At 48.1% G+C, this 16,904-nt stretch overlaps 43 non-coding genes across 43 annotated transcripts; all 43 read left to right on the top strand.

Moving 5' to 3' along the window:
* Nucleotides 1-413: 413 nt before the first annotated feature.
* Nucleotides 414-554, top strand: LOC141364481 (U4 spliceosomal RNA). Its single transcript, XR_012370191.1, has one exon. It is a non-coding gene; the product is annotated as a U4 spliceosomal RNA (small nuclear RNA).
* A 593-nt stretch (nt 555-1,147) lies between these two features.
* trnak-uuu (transfer RNA lysine (anticodon UUU)) lies at nt 1,148-1,220 on the top strand. Its single transcript has one exon. It is a non-coding gene; the product is annotated as a tRNA-Lys (tRNA).
* A 94-nt stretch (nt 1,221-1,314) lies between these two features.
* Nucleotides 1,315-1,396, top strand: trnas-aga (transfer RNA serine (anticodon AGA)). Its single transcript has one exon. It is a non-coding gene; the product is annotated as a tRNA-Ser (tRNA).
* A 192-nt stretch (nt 1,397-1,588) lies between these two features.
* trnah-gug (transfer RNA histidin (anticodon GUG)) lies at nt 1,589-1,660 on the top strand. Its single transcript has one exon. It is a non-coding gene; the product is annotated as a tRNA-His (tRNA).
* A 125-nt stretch (nt 1,661-1,785) lies between these two features.
* On the top strand, nt 1,786-1,867 carry trnas-uga (transfer RNA serine (anticodon UGA)). Its single transcript has one exon. It is a non-coding gene; the product is annotated as a tRNA-Ser (tRNA).
* Nucleotides 1,868-2,351: 484 nt separating this feature from the next.
* On the top strand, nt 2,352-2,492 carry LOC141364480 (U4 spliceosomal RNA). Its single transcript, XR_012370190.1, has one exon. It is a non-coding gene; the product is annotated as a U4 spliceosomal RNA (small nuclear RNA).
* A 593-nt stretch (nt 2,493-3,085) lies between these two features.
* On the top strand, nt 3,086-3,158 carry trnak-uuu (transfer RNA lysine (anticodon UUU)). Its single transcript has one exon. It is a non-coding gene; the product is annotated as a tRNA-Lys (tRNA).
* Nucleotides 3,159-3,252: 94 nt separating this feature from the next.
* trnas-aga (transfer RNA serine (anticodon AGA)) lies at nt 3,253-3,334 on the top strand. Its single transcript has one exon. It is a non-coding gene; the product is annotated as a tRNA-Ser (tRNA).
* Nucleotides 3,335-3,526: 192 nt separating this feature from the next.
* On the top strand, nt 3,527-3,598 carry trnah-gug (transfer RNA histidin (anticodon GUG)). Its single transcript has one exon. It is a non-coding gene; the product is annotated as a tRNA-His (tRNA).
* Nucleotides 3,599-3,723: 125 nt separating this feature from the next.
* Nucleotides 3,724-3,805, top strand: trnas-uga (transfer RNA serine (anticodon UGA)). Its single transcript has one exon. It is a non-coding gene; the product is annotated as a tRNA-Ser (tRNA).
* Nucleotides 3,806-4,289: 484 nt separating this feature from the next.
* On the top strand, nt 4,290-4,430 carry LOC141364479 (U4 spliceosomal RNA). Its single transcript, XR_012370189.1, has one exon. It is a non-coding gene; the product is annotated as a U4 spliceosomal RNA (small nuclear RNA).
* A 593-nt stretch (nt 4,431-5,023) lies between these two features.
* trnak-uuu (transfer RNA lysine (anticodon UUU)) lies at nt 5,024-5,096 on the top strand. The gene has a single exon. It is a non-coding gene; the product is annotated as a tRNA-Lys (tRNA).
* Nucleotides 5,097-5,190: 94 nt separating this feature from the next.
* Nucleotides 5,191-5,272, top strand: trnas-aga (transfer RNA serine (anticodon AGA)). Its single transcript has one exon. It is a non-coding gene; the product is annotated as a tRNA-Ser (tRNA).
* A 192-nt stretch (nt 5,273-5,464) lies between these two features.
* Nucleotides 5,465-5,536, top strand: trnah-gug (transfer RNA histidin (anticodon GUG)). Its single transcript has one exon. It is a non-coding gene; the product is annotated as a tRNA-His (tRNA).
* Nucleotides 5,537-5,661: 125 nt separating this feature from the next.
* trnas-uga (transfer RNA serine (anticodon UGA)) lies at nt 5,662-5,743 on the top strand. Its single transcript has one exon. It is a non-coding gene; the product is annotated as a tRNA-Ser (tRNA).
* A 484-nt stretch (nt 5,744-6,227) lies between these two features.
* Nucleotides 6,228-6,368, top strand: LOC141364478 (U4 spliceosomal RNA). Its single transcript, XR_012370188.1, has one exon. It is a non-coding gene; the product is annotated as a U4 spliceosomal RNA (small nuclear RNA).
* A 593-nt stretch (nt 6,369-6,961) lies between these two features.
* trnak-uuu (transfer RNA lysine (anticodon UUU)) lies at nt 6,962-7,034 on the top strand. Its single transcript has one exon. It is a non-coding gene; the product is annotated as a tRNA-Lys (tRNA).
* Nucleotides 7,035-7,128: 94 nt separating this feature from the next.
* On the top strand, nt 7,129-7,210 carry trnas-aga (transfer RNA serine (anticodon AGA)). The gene has a single exon. It is a non-coding gene; the product is annotated as a tRNA-Ser (tRNA).
* A 192-nt stretch (nt 7,211-7,402) lies between these two features.
* Nucleotides 7,403-7,474, top strand: trnah-gug (transfer RNA histidin (anticodon GUG)). Its single transcript has one exon. It is a non-coding gene; the product is annotated as a tRNA-His (tRNA).
* A 125-nt stretch (nt 7,475-7,599) lies between these two features.
* Nucleotides 7,600-7,681, top strand: trnas-uga (transfer RNA serine (anticodon UGA)). The gene has a single exon. It is a non-coding gene; the product is annotated as a tRNA-Ser (tRNA).
* Nucleotides 7,682-8,165: 484 nt separating this feature from the next.
* On the top strand, nt 8,166-8,306 carry LOC141364477 (U4 spliceosomal RNA). Its single transcript, XR_012370187.1, has one exon. It is a non-coding gene; the product is annotated as a U4 spliceosomal RNA (small nuclear RNA).
* Nucleotides 8,307-8,899: 593 nt separating this feature from the next.
* On the top strand, nt 8,900-8,972 carry trnak-uuu (transfer RNA lysine (anticodon UUU)). The gene has a single exon. It is a non-coding gene; the product is annotated as a tRNA-Lys (tRNA).
* Nucleotides 8,973-9,066: 94 nt separating this feature from the next.
* trnas-aga (transfer RNA serine (anticodon AGA)) lies at nt 9,067-9,148 on the top strand. Its single transcript has one exon. It is a non-coding gene; the product is annotated as a tRNA-Ser (tRNA).
* Nucleotides 9,149-9,340: 192 nt separating this feature from the next.
* trnah-gug (transfer RNA histidin (anticodon GUG)) lies at nt 9,341-9,412 on the top strand. The gene has a single exon. It is a non-coding gene; the product is annotated as a tRNA-His (tRNA).
* Nucleotides 9,413-9,537: 125 nt separating this feature from the next.
* trnas-uga (transfer RNA serine (anticodon UGA)) lies at nt 9,538-9,619 on the top strand. The gene has a single exon. It is a non-coding gene; the product is annotated as a tRNA-Ser (tRNA).
* Nucleotides 9,620-10,103: 484 nt separating this feature from the next.
* On the top strand, nt 10,104-10,244 carry LOC141364476 (U4 spliceosomal RNA). Its single transcript, XR_012370186.1, has one exon. It is a non-coding gene; the product is annotated as a U4 spliceosomal RNA (small nuclear RNA).
* A 593-nt stretch (nt 10,245-10,837) lies between these two features.
* Nucleotides 10,838-10,910, top strand: trnak-uuu (transfer RNA lysine (anticodon UUU)). Its single transcript has one exon. It is a non-coding gene; the product is annotated as a tRNA-Lys (tRNA).
* A 94-nt stretch (nt 10,911-11,004) lies between these two features.
* Nucleotides 11,005-11,086, top strand: trnas-aga (transfer RNA serine (anticodon AGA)). Its single transcript has one exon. It is a non-coding gene; the product is annotated as a tRNA-Ser (tRNA).
* Nucleotides 11,087-11,278: 192 nt separating this feature from the next.
* Nucleotides 11,279-11,350, top strand: trnah-gug (transfer RNA histidin (anticodon GUG)). Its single transcript has one exon. It is a non-coding gene; the product is annotated as a tRNA-His (tRNA).
* Nucleotides 11,351-11,475: 125 nt separating this feature from the next.
* On the top strand, nt 11,476-11,557 carry trnas-uga (transfer RNA serine (anticodon UGA)). Its single transcript has one exon. It is a non-coding gene; the product is annotated as a tRNA-Ser (tRNA).
* Nucleotides 11,558-12,041: 484 nt separating this feature from the next.
* LOC141364475 (U4 spliceosomal RNA) lies at nt 12,042-12,182 on the top strand. Its single transcript, XR_012370185.1, has one exon. It is a non-coding gene; the product is annotated as a U4 spliceosomal RNA (small nuclear RNA).
* A 593-nt stretch (nt 12,183-12,775) lies between these two features.
* On the top strand, nt 12,776-12,848 carry trnak-uuu (transfer RNA lysine (anticodon UUU)). Its single transcript has one exon. It is a non-coding gene; the product is annotated as a tRNA-Lys (tRNA).
* A 94-nt stretch (nt 12,849-12,942) lies between these two features.
* trnas-aga (transfer RNA serine (anticodon AGA)) lies at nt 12,943-13,024 on the top strand. Its single transcript has one exon. It is a non-coding gene; the product is annotated as a tRNA-Ser (tRNA).
* A 192-nt stretch (nt 13,025-13,216) lies between these two features.
* trnah-gug (transfer RNA histidin (anticodon GUG)) lies at nt 13,217-13,288 on the top strand. Its single transcript has one exon. It is a non-coding gene; the product is annotated as a tRNA-His (tRNA).
* Nucleotides 13,289-13,413: 125 nt separating this feature from the next.
* Nucleotides 13,414-13,495, top strand: trnas-uga (transfer RNA serine (anticodon UGA)). Its single transcript has one exon. It is a non-coding gene; the product is annotated as a tRNA-Ser (tRNA).
* A 445-nt stretch (nt 13,496-13,940) lies between these two features.
* Nucleotides 13,941-14,081, top strand: LOC141364474 (U4 spliceosomal RNA). Its single transcript, XR_012370184.1, has one exon. It is a non-coding gene; the product is annotated as a U4 spliceosomal RNA (small nuclear RNA).
* A 593-nt stretch (nt 14,082-14,674) lies between these two features.
* trnak-uuu (transfer RNA lysine (anticodon UUU)) lies at nt 14,675-14,747 on the top strand. Its single transcript has one exon. It is a non-coding gene; the product is annotated as a tRNA-Lys (tRNA).
* Nucleotides 14,748-14,841: 94 nt separating this feature from the next.
* trnas-aga (transfer RNA serine (anticodon AGA)) lies at nt 14,842-14,923 on the top strand. The gene has a single exon. It is a non-coding gene; the product is annotated as a tRNA-Ser (tRNA).
* Nucleotides 14,924-15,116: 193 nt separating this feature from the next.
* On the top strand, nt 15,117-15,188 carry trnah-gug (transfer RNA histidin (anticodon GUG)). Its single transcript has one exon. It is a non-coding gene; the product is annotated as a tRNA-His (tRNA).
* Nucleotides 15,189-15,314: 126 nt separating this feature from the next.
* trnas-uga (transfer RNA serine (anticodon UGA)) lies at nt 15,315-15,396 on the top strand. The gene has a single exon. It is a non-coding gene; the product is annotated as a tRNA-Ser (tRNA).
* A 484-nt stretch (nt 15,397-15,880) lies between these two features.
* On the top strand, nt 15,881-16,021 carry LOC141364473 (U4 spliceosomal RNA). The gene has a single exon (XR_012370183.1). It is a non-coding gene; the product is annotated as a U4 spliceosomal RNA (small nuclear RNA).
* Nucleotides 16,022-16,614: 593 nt separating this feature from the next.
* On the top strand, nt 16,615-16,687 carry trnak-uuu (transfer RNA lysine (anticodon UUU)). The gene has a single exon. It is a non-coding gene; the product is annotated as a tRNA-Lys (tRNA).
* A 94-nt stretch (nt 16,688-16,781) lies between these two features.
* Nucleotides 16,782-16,863, top strand: trnas-aga (transfer RNA serine (anticodon AGA)). The gene has a single exon. It is a non-coding gene; the product is annotated as a tRNA-Ser (tRNA).
* Nucleotides 16,864-16,904: the final 41 nt, after the last annotated feature.

Below are 16,904 nucleotides of genomic sequence, written 5' to 3'. Positions count from 1 at the left end.
TCAAGTATATGGTTTTGACCACATACTGCACTTACAGCATGAAACCATAGAAGAGCTGGAACAGGTCTTTGTTTTCAACTGTTGTAGATCGTCGCTAATCCAGTTGATCCTGACCTGAGCCATTTTCCGAGAGGTTAAGGACTATGGCTCCACCCTCTTTGTTTTCGGGATTCCCACCATTCTCTCCCCCGGATTGTTTTCCTTAAATAATTCAAACGTGTATTTGCACTTTTGCTTTTCTAAGTAGAAAGCGGATCATGAACAAACTTGTTGTGCAGATCTCTCACCTGCTGAAAAGGCACAACATGCAGCAAAGCAGCACCTGAAGTCTAATTTCAGTTTTTAAGCTTGAATACCACCCTGTCGTCCAGCGTCCGGGAATGTGAACAGGAGAGGTCGTGACCTTTTCCATCATTCTTTCGCAGAGGCAATATCGTAGCCTATGAGGTTTATCCGAGGCGTGATCATTGCTGGTTGAAAACTTTACCCAATACCCCGCCAGGATGACTTGAAATACAGTCAGCTTTGGCAATTTTTGCCAGTCTCTTGAGAGACTTACGACTTTGTTGCAAAAGAGAAGTTTGTTGTGTGTGGTTTTTTGTTTTGATGTTTATAGTCCCGAGATTAAAAGCGTCAAAGTTTGATTCCGGTACTTGACATCGCATTGATTTCGCCCCTCGGTCGGGCAATCACTACCAAGGATATCACGGTGACGTTTTCACACGACACCCTTTATTTATGTTGGACGGTTTTATGTAGAAAAGACCAAATCACAAAAAAGATTTTAGCTGGGTTTTCACTGGCAGGCTCACGTTTTGTCAAATGTGCTCTTTCTCGTGCAGCTCAAGAGTCACTTCGGCATGTTACGTAGACGTAGCTACATTTCCTTGAGCTTAGAAACGTTGCCTCTCTGGTGACGTTTTGGATGAAGACTGCTTTTCCTGAAGTAAAGAGAGTCTCAAGCAGAAGCAAGATTTCTCCACTTAAATAGATAATACGCACTCTGTTTGAAGGCTGAAGCAGTTACCTGCTCATTCTGGCATTCTAGTAATATTTACCCTGTCCATAGACCAAAGAGTAGCTAACAGGTCATGGTAATGAAATCCCGTACTTGCCTGAGGCGTGAAGCCCTGGGACTCTTTTGTGAGCCCGGATAGCTCAGTCGGTAGAGCATCAGACTTTTAATCTGAGGGTCCAGGGTTCAAGTCCCTGTTCGGGCGATGAGTAACCTCGATCGCCTTTTGTGCTGGTGTGTCTAGAGCTCCGTTTCGGAGGGAACGGCCAAAGAATAAAGTTTACCAACAGTGGCGGCATGTAGTCGTGGCCGAGTGGTTAAGGCGATGGACTAGAAATCCATTGGGGTCTCCCCGCGCAAGTTCGAATCCTGCCGACTACGTCTTTAGACTTCTCCCTTTGGCTTTCATGGCAGCTTCCTGCCTCGGGGACCGAATCTACTTCGACAGGGGTTTTGCCGTTTTTAAAAAAAACTCAAAAATGATTGTGACTTCTGCATAGAGACGGCAGTCCCCTCACGGCCATTGTACTCAGGCAGACCCGCATGCAGGTTTCTTGGGCAGCCCGGTGGCACGCCGTGATCGTATAGTGGTTAGTACTCTGCGTTGTGGCCGCAGCAACCCCGGTTCGAATCCGGGTCACGGCAGCCCTTCCCGGGGAAGTCTGCTGGGGTCTTGCCGCCCCTGCCCTTTTTTGTGATCGGCTTGTTGCCTGACCTTCGGGTTTTTTCAGCACAGTCCAGGCCCAGAGCGTGCACGGGGTTGCCCTGTTGTAGTCGTGGCCGAGTGGTTAAGGCGATGGACTTGAAATCCATTGGGGTCTCCCCGCGCAGGTTCAAACCCTGCCGACTACGAGTGTCTGTTCCCTGGCTTTGGACTGCTCTTGTTGTACGTTCCAGCTCACGAGCTGCTTTATTTCTGCAGCTCAAGTATATGGTTTTGACCACATACTGCACTTACAGCATGAAACCATAGAAGAGCTGGAACAGGTCTTTGTTTTCAACTGTTGTAGATCGTCGCTAATCCAGTTGATCCTGACCTGAGCCATTTTCCGAGAGGTTAAGGACTATGGCTCCACCCTCTTTGTTTTCGGGATTCCCACCATTCTCTCCCCCGGATTGTTTTCCTTAAATAATTCAAACGTGTATTTGCACTTTTGCTTTTCTAAGTAGAAAGCGGATCATGAACAAACTTGTTGTGCAGATCTCTCACCTGCTGAAAAGGCACAACATGCAGCAAAGCAGCACCTGAAGTCTAATTTCAGTTTTTAAGCTTGAATACCACCCTGTCGTCCAGCGTCCGGGAATGTGAACAGGAGAGGTCGTGACCTTTTCCATCATTCTTTCGCAGAGGCAATATCGTAGCCTATGAGGTTTATCCGAGGCGTGATCATTGCTGGTTGAAAACTTTACCCAATACCCCGCCAGGATGACTTGAAATACAGTCAGCTTTGGCAATTTTTGCCAGTCTCTTGAGAGACTTACGACTTTGTTGCAAAAGAGAAGTTTGTTGTGTGTGGTTTTTTGTTTTGATGTTTATAGTCCCGAGATTAAAAGCGTCAAAGTTTGATTCCGGTACTTGACATCGCATTGATTTCGCCCCTCGGTCGGGCAATCACTACCAAGGATATCACGGTGACGTTTTCACACGACACCCTTTATTTATGTTGGACGGTTTTATGTAGAAAAGACCAAATCACAAAAAAGATTTTAGCTGGGTTTTCACTGGCAGGCTCACGTTTTGTCAAATGTGCTCTTTCTCGTGCAGCTCAAGAGTCACTTCGGCATGTTACGTAGACGTAGCTACATTTCCTTGAGCTTAGAAACGTTGCCTCTCTGGTGACGTTTTGGATGAAGACTGCTTTTCCTGAAGTAAAGAGAGTCTCAAGCAGAAGCAAGATTTCTCCACTTAAATAGATAATACGCACTCTGTTTGAAGGCTGAAGCAGTTACCTGCTCATTCTGGCATTCTAGTAATATTTACCCTGTCCATAGACCAAAGAGTAGCTAACAGGTCATGGTAATGAAATCCCGTACTTGCCTGAGGCGTGAAGCCCTGGGACTCTTTTGTGAGCCCGGATAGCTCAGTCGGTAGAGCATCAGACTTTTAATCTGAGGGTCCAGGGTTCAAGTCCCTGTTCGGGCGATGAGTAACCTCGATCGCCTTTTGTGCTGGTGTGTCTAGAGCTCCGTTTCGGAGGGAACGGCCAAAGAATAAAGTTTACCAACAGTGGCGGCATGTAGTCGTGGCCGAGTGGTTAAGGCGATGGACTAGAAATCCATTGGGGTCTCCCCGCGCAAGTTCGAATCCTGCCGACTACGTCTTTAGACTTCTCCCTTTGGCTTTCATGGCAGCTTCCTGCCTCGGGGACCGAATCTACTTCGACAGGGGTTTTGCCGTTTTTAAAAAAAACTCAAAAATGATTGTGACTTCTGCATAGAGACGGCAGTCCCCTCACGGCCATTGTACTCAGGCAGACCCGCATGCAGGTTTCTTGGGCAGCCCGGTGGCACGCCGTGATCGTATAGTGGTTAGTACTCTGCGTTGTGGCCGCAGCAACCCCGGTTCGAATCCGGGTCACGGCAGCCCTTCCCGGGGAAGTCTGCTGGGGTCTTGCCGCCCCTGCCCTTTTTTGTGATCGGCTTGTTGCCTGACCTTCGGGTTTTTTCAGCACAGTCCAGGCCCAGAGCGTGCACGGGGTTGCCCTGTTGTAGTCGTGGCCGAGTGGTTAAGGCGATGGACTTGAAATCCATTGGGGTCTCCCCGCGCAGGTTCAAACCCTGCCGACTACGAGTGTCTGTTCCCTGGCTTTGGACTGCTCTTGTTGTACGTTCCAGCTCACGAGCTGCTTTATTTCTGCAGCTCAAGTATATGGTTTTGACCACATACTGCACTTACAGCATGAAACCATAGAAGAGCTGGAACAGGTCTTTGTTTTCAACTGTTGTAGATCGTCGCTAATCCAGTTGATCCTGACCTGAGCCATTTTCCGAGAGGTTAAGGACTATGGCTCCACCCTCTTTGTTTTCGGGATTCCCACCATTCTCTCCCCCGGATTGTTTTCCTTAAATAATTCAAACGTGTATTTGCACTTTTGCTTTTCTAAGTAGAAAGCGGATCATGAACAAACTTGTTGTGCAGATCTCTCACCTGCTGAAAAGGCACAACATGCAGCAAAGCAGCACCTGAAGTCTAATTTCAGTTTTTAAGCTTGAATACCACCCTGTCGTCCAGCGTCCGGGAATGTGAACAGGAGAGGTCGTGACCTTTTCCATCATTCTTTCGCAGAGGCAATATCGTAGCCTATGAGGTTTATCCGAGGCGTGATCATTGCTGGTTGAAAACTTTACCCAATACCCCGCCAGGATGACTTGAAATACAGTCAGCTTTGGCAATTTTTGCCAGTCTCTTGAGAGACTTACGACTTTGTTGCAAAAGAGAAGTTTGTTGTGTGTGGTTTTTTGTTTTGATGTTTATAGTCCCGAGATTAAAAGCGTCAAAGTTTGATTCCGGTACTTGACATCGCATTGATTTCGCCCCTCGGTCGGGCAATCACTACCAAGGATATCACGGTGACGTTTTCACACGACACCCTTTATTTATGTTGGACGGTTTTATGTAGAAAAGACCAAATCACAAAAAAGATTTTAGCTGGGTTTTCACTGGCAGGCTCACGTTTTGTCAAATGTGCTCTTTCTCGTGCAGCTCAAGAGTCACTTCGGCATGTTACGTAGACGTAGCTACATTTCCTTGAGCTTAGAAACGTTGCCTCTCTGGTGACGTTTTGGATGAAGACTGCTTTTCCTGAAGTAAAGAGAGTCTCAAGCAGAAGCAAGATTTCTCCACTTAAATAGATAATACGCACTCTGTTTGAAGGCTGAAGCAGTTACCTGCTCATTCTGGCATTCTAGTAATATTTACCCTGTCCATAGACCAAAGAGTAGCTAACAGGTCATGGTAATGAAATCCCGTACTTGCCTGAGGCGTGAAGCCCTGGGACTCTTTTGTGAGCCCGGATAGCTCAGTCGGTAGAGCATCAGACTTTTAATCTGAGGGTCCAGGGTTCAAGTCCCTGTTCGGGCGATGAGTAACCTCGATCGCCTTTTGTGCTGGTGTGTCTAGAGCTCCGTTTCGGAGGGAACGGCCAAAGAATAAAGTTTACCAACAGTGGCGGCATGTAGTCGTGGCCGAGTGGTTAAGGCGATGGACTAGAAATCCATTGGGGTCTCCCCGCGCAAGTTCGAATCCTGCCGACTACGTCTTTAGACTTCTCCCTTTGGCTTTCATGGCAGCTTCCTGCCTCGGGGACCGAATCTACTTCGACAGGGGTTTTGCCGTTTTTAAAAAAAACTCAAAAATGATTGTGACTTCTGCATAGAGACGGCAGTCCCCTCACGGCCATTGTACTCAGGCAGACCCGCATGCAGGTTTCTTGGGCAGCCCGGTGGCACGCCGTGATCGTATAGTGGTTAGTACTCTGCGTTGTGGCCGCAGCAACCCCGGTTCGAATCCGGGTCACGGCAGCCCTTCCCGGGGAAGTCTGCTGGGGTCTTGCCGCCCCTGCCCTTTTTTGTGATCGGCTTGTTGCCTGACCTTCGGGTTTTTTCAGCACAGTCCAGGCCCAGAGCGTGCACGGGGTTGCCCTGTTGTAGTCGTGGCCGAGTGGTTAAGGCGATGGACTTGAAATCCATTGGGGTCTCCCCGCGCAGGTTCAAACCCTGCCGACTACGAGTGTCTGTTCCCTGGCTTTGGACTGCTCTTGTTGTACGTTCCAGCTCACGAGCTGCTTTATTTCTGCAGCTCAAGTATATGGTTTTGACCACATACTGCACTTACAGCATGAAACCATAGAAGAGCTGGAACAGGTCTTTGTTTTCAACTGTTGTAGATCGTCGCTAATCCAGTTGATCCTGACCTGAGCCATTTTCCGAGAGGTTAAGGACTATGGCTCCACCCTCTTTGTTTTCGGGATTCCCACCATTCTCTCCCCCGGATTGTTTTCCTTAAATAATTCAAACGTGTATTTGCACTTTTGCTTTTCTAAGTAGAAAGCGGATCATGAACAAACTTGTTGTGCAGATCTCTCACCTGCTGAAAAGGCACAACATGCAGCAAAGCAGCACCTGAAGTCTAATTTCAGTTTTTAAGCTTGAATACCACCCTGTCGTCCAGCGTCCGGGAATGTGAACAGGAGAGGTCGTGACCTTTTCCATCATTCTTTCGCAGAGGCAATATCGTAGCCTATGAGGTTTATCCGAGGCGTGATCATTGCTGGTTGAAAACTTTACCCAATACCCCGCCAGGATGACTTGAAATACAGTCAGCTTTGGCAATTTTTGCCAGTCTCTTGAGAGACTTACGACTTTGTTGCAAAAGAGAAGTTTGTTGTGTGTGGTTTTTTGTTTTGATGTTTATAGTCCCGAGATTAAAAGCGTCAAAGTTTGATTCCGGTACTTGACATCGCATTGATTTCGCCCCTCGGTCGGGCAATCACTACCAAGGATATCACGGTGACGTTTTCACACGACACCCTTTATTTATGTTGGACGGTTTTATGTAGAAAAGACCAAATCACAAAAAAGATTTTAGCTGGGTTTTCACTGGCAGGCTCACGTTTTGTCAAATGTGCTCTTTCTCGTGCAGCTCAAGAGTCACTTCGGCATGTTACGTAGACGTAGCTACATTTCCTTGAGCTTAGAAACGTTGCCTCTCTGGTGACGTTTTGGATGAAGACTGCTTTTCCTGAAGTAAAGAGAGTCTCAAGCAGAAGCAAGATTTCTCCACTTAAATAGATAATACGCACTCTGTTTGAAGGCTGAAGCAGTTACCTGCTCATTCTGGCATTCTAGTAATATTTACCCTGTCCATAGACCAAAGAGTAGCTAACAGGTCATGGTAATGAAATCCCGTACTTGCCTGAGGCGTGAAGCCCTGGGACTCTTTTGTGAGCCCGGATAGCTCAGTCGGTAGAGCATCAGACTTTTAATCTGAGGGTCCAGGGTTCAAGTCCCTGTTCGGGCGATGAGTAACCTCGATCGCCTTTTGTGCTGGTGTGTCTAGAGCTCCGTTTCGGAGGGAACGGCCAAAGAATAAAGTTTACCAACAGTGGCGGCATGTAGTCGTGGCCGAGTGGTTAAGGCGATGGACTAGAAATCCATTGGGGTCTCCCCGCGCAAGTTCGAATCCTGCCGACTACGTCTTTAGACTTCTCCCTTTGGCTTTCATGGCAGCTTCCTGCCTCGGGGACCGAATCTACTTCGACAGGGGTTTTGCCGTTTTTAAAAAAAACTCAAAAATGATTGTGACTTCTGCATAGAGACGGCAGTCCCCTCACGGCCATTGTACTCAGGCAGACCCGCATGCAGGTTTCTTGGGCAGCCCGGTGGCACGCCGTGATCGTATAGTGGTTAGTACTCTGCGTTGTGGCCGCAGCAACCCCGGTTCGAATCCGGGTCACGGCAGCCCTTCCCGGGGAAGTCTGCTGGGGTCTTGCCGCCCCTGCCCTTTTTTGTGATCGGCTTGTTGCCTGACCTTCGGGTTTTTTCAGCACAGTCCAGGCCCAGAGCGTGCACGGGGTTGCCCTGTTGTAGTCGTGGCCGAGTGGTTAAGGCGATGGACTTGAAATCCATTGGGGTCTCCCCGCGCAGGTTCAAACCCTGCCGACTACGAGTGTCTGTTCCCTGGCTTTGGACTGCTCTTGTTGTACGTTCCAGCTCACGAGCTGCTTTATTTCTGCAGCTCAAGTATATGGTTTTGACCACATACTGCACTTACAGCATGAAACCATAGAAGAGCTGGAACAGGTCTTTGTTTTCAACTGTTGTAGATCGTCGCTAATCCAGTTGATCCTGACCTGAGCCATTTTCCGAGAGGTTAAGGACTATGGCTCCACCCTCTTTGTTTTCGGGATTCCCACCATTCTCTCCCCCGGATTGTTTTCCTTAAATAATTCAAACGTGTATTTGCACTTTTGCTTTTCTAAGTAGAAAGCGGATCATGAACAAACTTGTTGTGCAGATCTCTCACCTGCTGAAAAGGCACAACATGCAGCAAAGCAGCACCTGAAGTCTAATTTCAGTTTTTAAGCTTGAATACCACCCTGTCGTCCAGCGTCCGGGAATGTGAACAGGAGAGGTCGTGACCTTTTCCATCATTCTTTCGCAGAGGCAATATCGTAGCCTATGAGGTTTATCCGAGGCGTGATCATTGCTGGTTGAAAACTTTACCCAATACCCCGCCAGGATGACTTGAAATACAGTCAGCTTTGGCAATTTTTGCCAGTCTCTTGAGAGACTTACGACTTTGTTGCAAAAGAGAAGTTTGTTGTGTGTGGTTTTTTGTTTTGATGTTTATAGTCCCGAGATTAAAAGCGTCAAAGTTTGATTCCGGTACTTGACATCGCATTGATTTCGCCCCTCGGTCGGGCAATCACTACCAAGGATATCACGGTGACGTTTTCACACGACACCCTTTATTTATGTTGGACGGTTTTATGTAGAAAAGACCAAATCACAAAAAAGATTTTAGCTGGGTTTTCACTGGCAGGCTCACGTTTTGTCAAATGTGCTCTTTCTCGTGCAGCTCAAGAGTCACTTCGGCATGTTACGTAGACGTAGCTACATTTCCTTGAGCTTAGAAACGTTGCCTCTCTGGTGACGTTTTGGATGAAGACTGCTTTTCCTGAAGTAAAGAGAGTCTCAAGCAGAAGCAAGATTTCTCCACTTAAATAGATAATACGCACTCTGTTTGAAGGCTGAAGCAGTTACCTGCTCATTCTGGCATTCTAGTAATATTTACCCTGTCCATAGACCAAAGAGTAGCTAACAGGTCATGGTAATGAAATCCCGTACTTGCCTGAGGCGTGAAGCCCTGGGACTCTTTTGTGAGCCCGGATAGCTCAGTCGGTAGAGCATCAGACTTTTAATCTGAGGGTCCAGGGTTCAAGTCCCTGTTCGGGCGATGAGTAACCTCGATCGCCTTTTGTGCTGGTGTGTCTAGAGCTCCGTTTCGGAGGGAACGGCCAAAGAATAAAGTTTACCAACAGTGGCGGCATGTAGTCGTGGCCGAGTGGTTAAGGCGATGGACTAGAAATCCATTGGGGTCTCCCCGCGCAAGTTCGAATCCTGCCGACTACGTCTTTAGACTTCTCCCTTTGGCTTTCATGGCAGCTTCCTGCCTCGGGGACCGAATCTACTTCGACAGGGGTTTTGCCGTTTTTAAAAAAAACTCAAAAATGATTGTGACTTCTGCATAGAGACGGCAGTCCCCTCACGGCCATTGTACTCAGGCAGACCCGCATGCAGGTTTCTTGGGCAGCCCGGTGGCACGCCGTGATCGTATAGTGGTTAGTACTCTGCGTTGTGGCCGCAGCAACCCCGGTTCGAATCCGGGTCACGGCAGCCCTTCCCGGGGAAGTCTGCTGGGGTCTTGCCGCCCCTGCCCTTTTTTGTGATCGGCTTGTTGCCTGACCTTCGGGTTTTTTCAGCACAGTCCAGGCCCAGAGCGTGCACGGGGTTGCCCTGTTGTAGTCGTGGCCGAGTGGTTAAGGCGATGGACTTGAAATCCATTGGGGTCTCCCCGCGCAGGTTCAAACCCTGCCGACTACGAGTGTCTGTTCCCTGGCTTTGGACTGCTCTTGTTGTACGTTCCAGCTCACGAGCTGCTTTATTTCTGCAGCTCAAGTATATGGTTTTGACCACATACTGCACTTACAGCATGAAACCATAGAAGAGCTGGAACAGGTCTTTGTTTTCAACTGTTGTAGATCGTCGCTAATCCAGTTGATCCTGACCTGAGCCATTTTCCGAGAGGTTAAGGACTATGGCTCCACCCTCTTTGTTTTCGGGATTCCCACCATTCTCTCCCCCGGATTGTTTTCCTTAAATAATTCAAACGTGTATTTGCACTTTTGCTTTTCTAAGTAGAAAGCGGATCATGAACAAACTTGTTGTGCAGATCTCTCACCTGCTGAAAAGGCACAACATGCAGCAAAGCAGCACCTGAAGTCTAATTTCAGTTTTTAAGCTTGAATACCACCCTGTCGTCCAGCGTCCGGGAATGTGAACAGGAGAGGTCGTGACCTTTTCCATCATTCTTTCGCAGAGGCAATATCGTAGCCTATGAGGTTTATCCGAGGCGTGATCATTGCTGGTTGAAAACTTTACCCAATACCCCGCCAGGATGACTTGAAATACAGTCAGCTTTGGCAATTTTTGCCAGTCTCTTGAGAGACTTACGACTTTGTTGCAAAAGAGAAGTTTGTTGTGTGTGGTTTTTTGTTTTGATGTTTATAGTCCCGAGATTAAAAGCGTCAAAGTTTGATTCCGGTACTTGACATCGCATTGATTTCGCCCCTCGGTCGGGCAATCACTACCAAGGATATCACGGTGACGTTTTCACACGACACCCTTTATTTATGTTGGACGGTTTTATGTAGAAAAGACCAAATCACAAAAAAGATTTTAGCTGGGTTTTCACTGGCAGGCTCACGTTTTGTCAAATGTGCTCTTTCTCGTGCAGCTCAAGAGTCACTTCGGCATGTTACGTAGACGTAGCTACATTTCCTTGAGCTTAGAAACGTTGCCTCTCTGGTGACGTTTTGGATGAAGACTGCTTTTCCTGAAGTAAAGAGAGTCTCAAGCAGAAGCAAGATTTCTCCACTTAAATAGATAATACGCACTCTGTTTGAAGGCTGAAGCAGTTACCTGCTCATTCTGGCATTCTAGTAATATTTACCCTGTCCATAGACCAAAGAGTAGCTAACAGGTCATGGTAATGAAATCCCGTACTTGCCTGAGGCGTGAAGCCCTGGGACTCTTTTGTGAGCCCGGATAGCTCAGTCGGTAGAGCATCAGACTTTTAATCTGAGGGTCCAGGGTTCAAGTCCCTGTTCGGGCGATGAGTAACCTCGATCGCCTTTTGTGCTGGTGTGTCTAGAGCTCCGTTTCGGAGGGAACGGCCAAAGAATAAAGTTTACCAACAGTGGCGGCATGTAGTCGTGGCCGAGTGGTTAAGGCGATGGACTAGAAATCCATTGGGGTCTCCCCGCGCAAGTTCGAATCCTGCCGACTACGTCTTTAGACTTCTCCCTTTGGCTTTCATGGCAGCTTCCTGCCTCGGGGACCGAATCTACTTCGACAGGGGTTTTGCCGTTTTTAAAAAAAACTCAAAAATGATTGTGACTTCTGCATAGAGACGGCAGTCCCCTCACGGCCATTGTACTCAGGCAGACCCGCATGCAGGTTTCTTGGGCAGCCCGGTGGCACGCCGTGATCGTATAGTGGTTAGTACTCTGCGTTGTGGCCGCAGCAACCCCGGTTCGAATCCGGGTCACGGCAGCCCTTCCCGGGGAAGTCTGCTGGGGTCTTGCCGCCCCTGCCCTTTTTTGTGATCGGCTTGTTGCCTGACCTTCGGGTTTTTTCAGCACAGTCCAGGCCCAGAGCGTGCACGGGGTTGCCCTGTTGTAGTCGTGGCCGAGTGGTTAAGGCGATGGACTTGAAATCCATTGGGGTCTCCCCGCGCAGGTTCAAACCCTGCCGACTACGAGTGTCTGTTCCCTGGCTTTGGACTGCTCTTGTTGTACGTTCCAGCTCACGAGCTGCTTTATTTCTGCAGCTCAAGTATATGGTTTTGACCACATACTGCACTTACAGCATGAAACCATAGAAGAGCTGGAACAGGTCTTTGTTTTCAACTGTTGTAGATCGTCGCTAATCCAGTTGATCCTGACCTGAGCCATTTTCCGAGAGGTTAAGGACTATGGCTCCACCCTCTTTGTTTTCGGGATTCCCACCATTCTCTCCCCCGGATTGTTTTCCTTAAATAATTCAAACGTGTATTTGCACTTTTGCTTTTCTAAGTAGAAAGCGGATCATGAACAAACTTGTTGTGCAGATCTCTCACCTGCTGAAAAGGCACAACATGCAGCAAAGCAGCACCTGAAGTCTAATTTCAGTTTTTAAGCTTGAATACCACCCTGTCGTCCAGCGTCCGGGAATGTGAACAGGAGAGGTCGTGACCTTTTCCATCATTCTTTCGCAGAGGCAATATCGTAGCCTATGAGGTTTATCCGAGGCGTGATCATTGCTGGTTGAAAACTTTACCCAATACCCCGCCAGGATGACTTGAAATACAGTCAGCTTTGGCAATTTTTGCCAGTCTCTTGAGAGACTTACGACTTTGTTGCAAAAGAGAAGTTTGTTGTGTGTGGTTTTTTGTTTTGATGTTTATAGTCCCGAGATTAAAAGCGTCAAAGTTTGATTCCGGTACTTGACATCGCATTGATTTCGCCCCTCGGTCGGGCAATCACTACCAAGGATATCACGGTGACGTTTTCACACGACACCCTTTATTTATGTTGGACGGTTTTATGTAGAAAAGACCAAATCACAAAAAAGATTTTAGCTGGGTTTTCACTGGCAGGCTCACGTTTTGTCAAATGTGCTCTTTCTCGTGCAGCTCAAGAGTCACTTCGGCATGTTACGTAGACGTAGCTACATTTCCTTGAGCTTAGAAACGTTGCCTCTCTGGTGACGTTTTGGATGAAGACTGCTTTTCCTGAAGTAAAGAGAGTCTCAAGCAGAAGCAAGATTTCTCCACTTAAATAGATAATACGCACTCTGTTTGAAGGCTGAAGCAGTTACCTGCTCATTCTGGCATTCTAGTAATATTTACCCTGTCCATAGACCAAAGAGTAGCTAACAGGTCATGGTAATGAAATCCCGTACTTGCCTGAGGCGTGAAGCCCTGGGACTCTTTTGTGAGCCCGGATAGCTCAGTCGGTAGAGCATCAGACTTTTAATCTGAGGGTCCAGGGTTCAAGTCCCTGTTCGGGCGATGAGTAACCTCGATCGCCTTTTGTGCTGGTGTGTCTAGAGCTCCGTTTCGGAGGGAACGGCCAAAGAATAAAGTTTATCAACACTGGCGGCATGTAGTCGTGGCCGAGTGGTTAAGGCGATGGACTAGAAATCCATTGGGGTCTCCCCGCGCAAGTTCGAATCCTGCCGACTACGTCTTTAGACTTCTCCCTTTGGCTTTCATGGCAGCTTCCTGCCTCGGGGACCGAATCTACTTCGATAGGGGTTTTGCCGTTTTTAAAAAAAACTCAAAAATGATTGTGACTTCTGCATAGAGACGGCAGTCCCCTCACGGCCATTGTACTCAGGCAGACCCGCATGCAGGTTTCTTGGGCAGCCCGGTGGCACGCCGTGATCGTATAGTGGTTAGTACTCTGCGTTGTGGCCGCAGCAACCCCGGTTCGAATCCGGGTCACGGCAGCCCTTCCCGGGGAAGTCTGTTGGGGTCTTGCCGCCCCTGCCCTTTTTTGTGATCGGCTTGTTGCCTGACCTTCGGGTTTTTTCAGCACACTCCAGGCCCAGAGCGTTCGGAGGGTTGCCCTGTTGTAGTCGTGGCCGAGTGGTTAAGGCGATGGACTTGAAATCCATTGGGGTCTCCCCGCGCAGGTTCAAACCCTGCCGACTACGAGTGTCTGTTCACTGGCTTTGGACTACTCTTGTTGTACGTTCCAGCTCACGAGCTGCTTTATTTCTGCAGCTCAAGTATATGGTTTTGACCACATACTGCACTTACAGCATGAAACCATAGAAGAGCTGGAACAGGTCTTTGTTTACAACTGTTGTAGATCGTCGCTAATCCAGTTGATCCTGACCTGAGCCATTTTCTGAGAGGTTAAGGACTATGGCTCCACCCTCTTTGTTTTCGGGATTCCCACAATTCTCTCTCACTTTTGCTTTTCTAAGTAGAAAGCGGATCATGAACAAACTTGTTGTGCAGATCTCTCACCTGCTGAAAAGGCACAGCATGCAGCAAAGCAGCACCTGAAGTCTACTTTCAGTTTTTAAGCTTGAATACCACCCTGTCGTCCAGCGTCCGGGAATGTGAACAGGAGAGGTCGTGACCTTTTCCATCATTCTTTCGCAGAGGCAATATCGTAGCCTATGAGGTTTATCCGAGGCGTGATCATTGCTGGTTGAAAACTTTACCCAATACCCCGCCAGGATGACTTGAAATACAGTCAGCTTTGGCAATTTTTGCCAGTCTCTTGAGAGACTTACGAGTTTGTTGCAAAAGAGAAGTTTGTTGTGTGTGGTTTTTTGTTTTGATGTTTATAGTCCCGAGATTAAAAGCGTCAAAGTTTGATTCCGGTACTTGACATCGCATTGATTTCGCCCCTCGGTCGGGCAATCACTACCAAGGATATCACGGTGACGTTTTCACACGACACCCTTTATTTATGTTGGACGGTTTTATGTAGAAAAGACCAAATCACAAAAAAGATTTTAGCTGGGTTTTCACGGGCAGGCTCACGTTTTGTCAAATGTGCTTTTTCTCGTGCAGCTCAGGAGTCACTTCGGCATGTTACGTAGACGTAGCTACATTTCCTTGAGCTTAGAAACGTTGCCTCTCTGGTGACGTTTTGGATGAAGACTGCTTTTCCTGAAGTAAAGAGAGTCTCAAGCAGAAGCAAGATTTCTCCACTTAAATAGATAATACGCACTCTGTTTGAAGGCTGAAGCAGTTACCTGCTCATTCTGGCATTCTAGTAATATTTACCCTGTCCATAGACCAAAGAGTAGCTAACAGGTCATGGTAATGAAATCCCGTACCTGCCTGAGGCGTGAAGCCCTGGGACTCTTTTGTGAGCCCGGATAGCTCAGTCGGTAGAGCATCAGACTTTTAATCTGAGGGTCCAGGGTTCAAGTCCCTGTTCGGGCGATGAGTAACCTCGATCGCCTTTTGTGCTGGTGTGTCTAGAGCTCCGTTTCGGAGGGAACGGGCAAAGAATAAAGTTTATCAACACTGGCGGCATGTAGTCGTGGCCGAGTGGTTAAGGCGATGGACTAGAAATCCATTGGGGTCTCCCCGCGCAAGTTCGAATCCTGCCGACTACGTCTTTAGACTTCTCCCTTTGGCTTTCATGGCAGCTTTCTGCCTCGGGGACCGACCGAATCTACTTCGACAGGGGTTTTGCCGTTGACAAGAACTCAAAAATGATTGTGACTTCTGCATAGAGACGGCAGTCCCCTCACGGCCATTGTACTCAGGCAGACCCGTGTGCAGGTTTCTTGGGCAGCCCGGTGGCACGCCGTGATCGTATAGTGGTTAGTACTCTGCGTTGTGGCCGCAGCAACCCCGGTTCGAATCCGGGTCACGGCAGCCCTTCCCGGGGAAGTCTGTTGGGGTCTTGCCGCCCCTGCCCTTTTTTGTGATCGGCTTGTTGCCTGACCTTCGGGTTTTTTTCAGCACACTCCAGGCCCAGAGCGTTCGGAGGGTTGCCCTGTTGTAGTCGTGGCCGAGTGGTTAAGGCGATGGACTTGAAATCCATTGGGGTCTCCCCGCGCAGGTTCAAACCCTGCCGACTACGAGTGTCTGTTCCCTGGCTTTGGACTACTCTTGTTGTACGGTCCAGCTCACGAGCTGCTTTATTTCTGCAGCTCAAGTATATGGTTTTGACCACATACTGCACTTACAGCATGAAACCATAGAAGAGCTGGAACAGGTCTTTGTTTACAACTGTTGTAGATCGTCGCTAATCCAGTTGATCCTGACCTGAGCCATTTTCTGAGAGGTTAAGGACTATGGCTCCACCCTCTTTGTTTTCGGGATTCCAACAATTCTCTCCCCCGGATTGTTTTCCTTAAATAATTCAAACGTGTATTTGCACTTTTGCTTTTCTAAGTAGAAAGCGGATCATGAACAAACTTGTTGTGCAGATCTCTCACCTGCTGAAAAGGCACAGCATGCAGCAAAGCAGCACCTGAAGTCTACTTTCAGTTTTTAAGCTTGAATACCACCCTGTCGTCCAGCGTCCGGGAATGTGAACAGGAGAGGTCGTGACCTTTTCCATCATTCTTTCGCAGAGGCAATATCGTAGCCTATGAGGTTTATCCGAGGCGTGATCATTGCTGGTTGAAAACTTTACCCAATACCCCGCCAGGATGACTTGAAATACAGTCAGCTTTGGCAATTTTTGCCAGTCTCTTGAGAGACTTACGAGTTTGTTGCAAAAGAGAAGTTTGTTGTGTGTGGTTTTTTGTTTTGATGTTTATAGTCCCGAGATTAAAAGCGTCAAAGTTTGATTCCGGTACTTGACATCGCATTGATTTCGCCCCTCGGTCGGGCAATCACTACCAAGGATATCACGGTGACGTTTTCACACGACACCCTTTATTTATGTTGGACGGTTTTATGTAGAAAAGACCAAATCACAAAAAAGATTTTAGCTGGGTTTTCACGGGCAGGCTCACGTTTTGTCAAATGTGCTTTTTCTCGTGCAGCTCAGGAGTCACTTCGGCATGTTACGTAGACGTAGCTACATTTCCTTGAGCTTAGAAACGTTGCCTCTCTGGTGACGTTTTGGATGAAGACTGCTTTTCCTGAAGTAAAGAGAGTCTCAAGCAGAAGCAAGATTTCTCCACTTAAATAGATAATACGCACTCTGTTTGAAGGCTGAAGCAGTTACCTGCTCATTCTGGCATTCTAGTAATATTTACCCTGTCCATAGACCAAAGAGTAGCTAACAGGTCATGGTAATGAAATCCCGTACCTGCCTGAGGCGTGAAGCCCTGGGACTCTTTTGTGAGCCCGGATAGCTCAGTCGGTAGAGCATCAGACTTTTAATCTGAGGGTCCAGGGTTCAAGTCCCTGTTCGGGCGATGAGTAACCTCGATCGCCTTTTGTGCTGGTGTGTCTAGAGCTCCGTTTCGGAGGGAACGGCCAAAGAATAAAGTTTATCAACACTGGCGGCATGTAGTCGTGGCCGAGTGGTTAAGGCGATGGACTAGAAATCCATTGGGGTCTCCCCGCGCAAGTTCGAATCCTGCCGACTACGTCTTTAGACTTCTCCCTTTGGCTTTCACGGCAGCTTTCTGC

Source organism: Misgurnus anguillicaudatus, chromosome 6 (assembly GCF_027580225.2).
Source record: "Misgurnus anguillicaudatus chromosome 6, ASM2758022v2, whole genome shotgun sequence".
NCBI classification, from domain to species: domain Eukaryota; kingdom Metazoa; phylum Chordata; class Actinopteri; order Cypriniformes; family Cobitidae; genus Misgurnus; species Misgurnus anguillicaudatus.
This window is presented reverse-complemented; position numbering and strand designations above follow the sequence as displayed.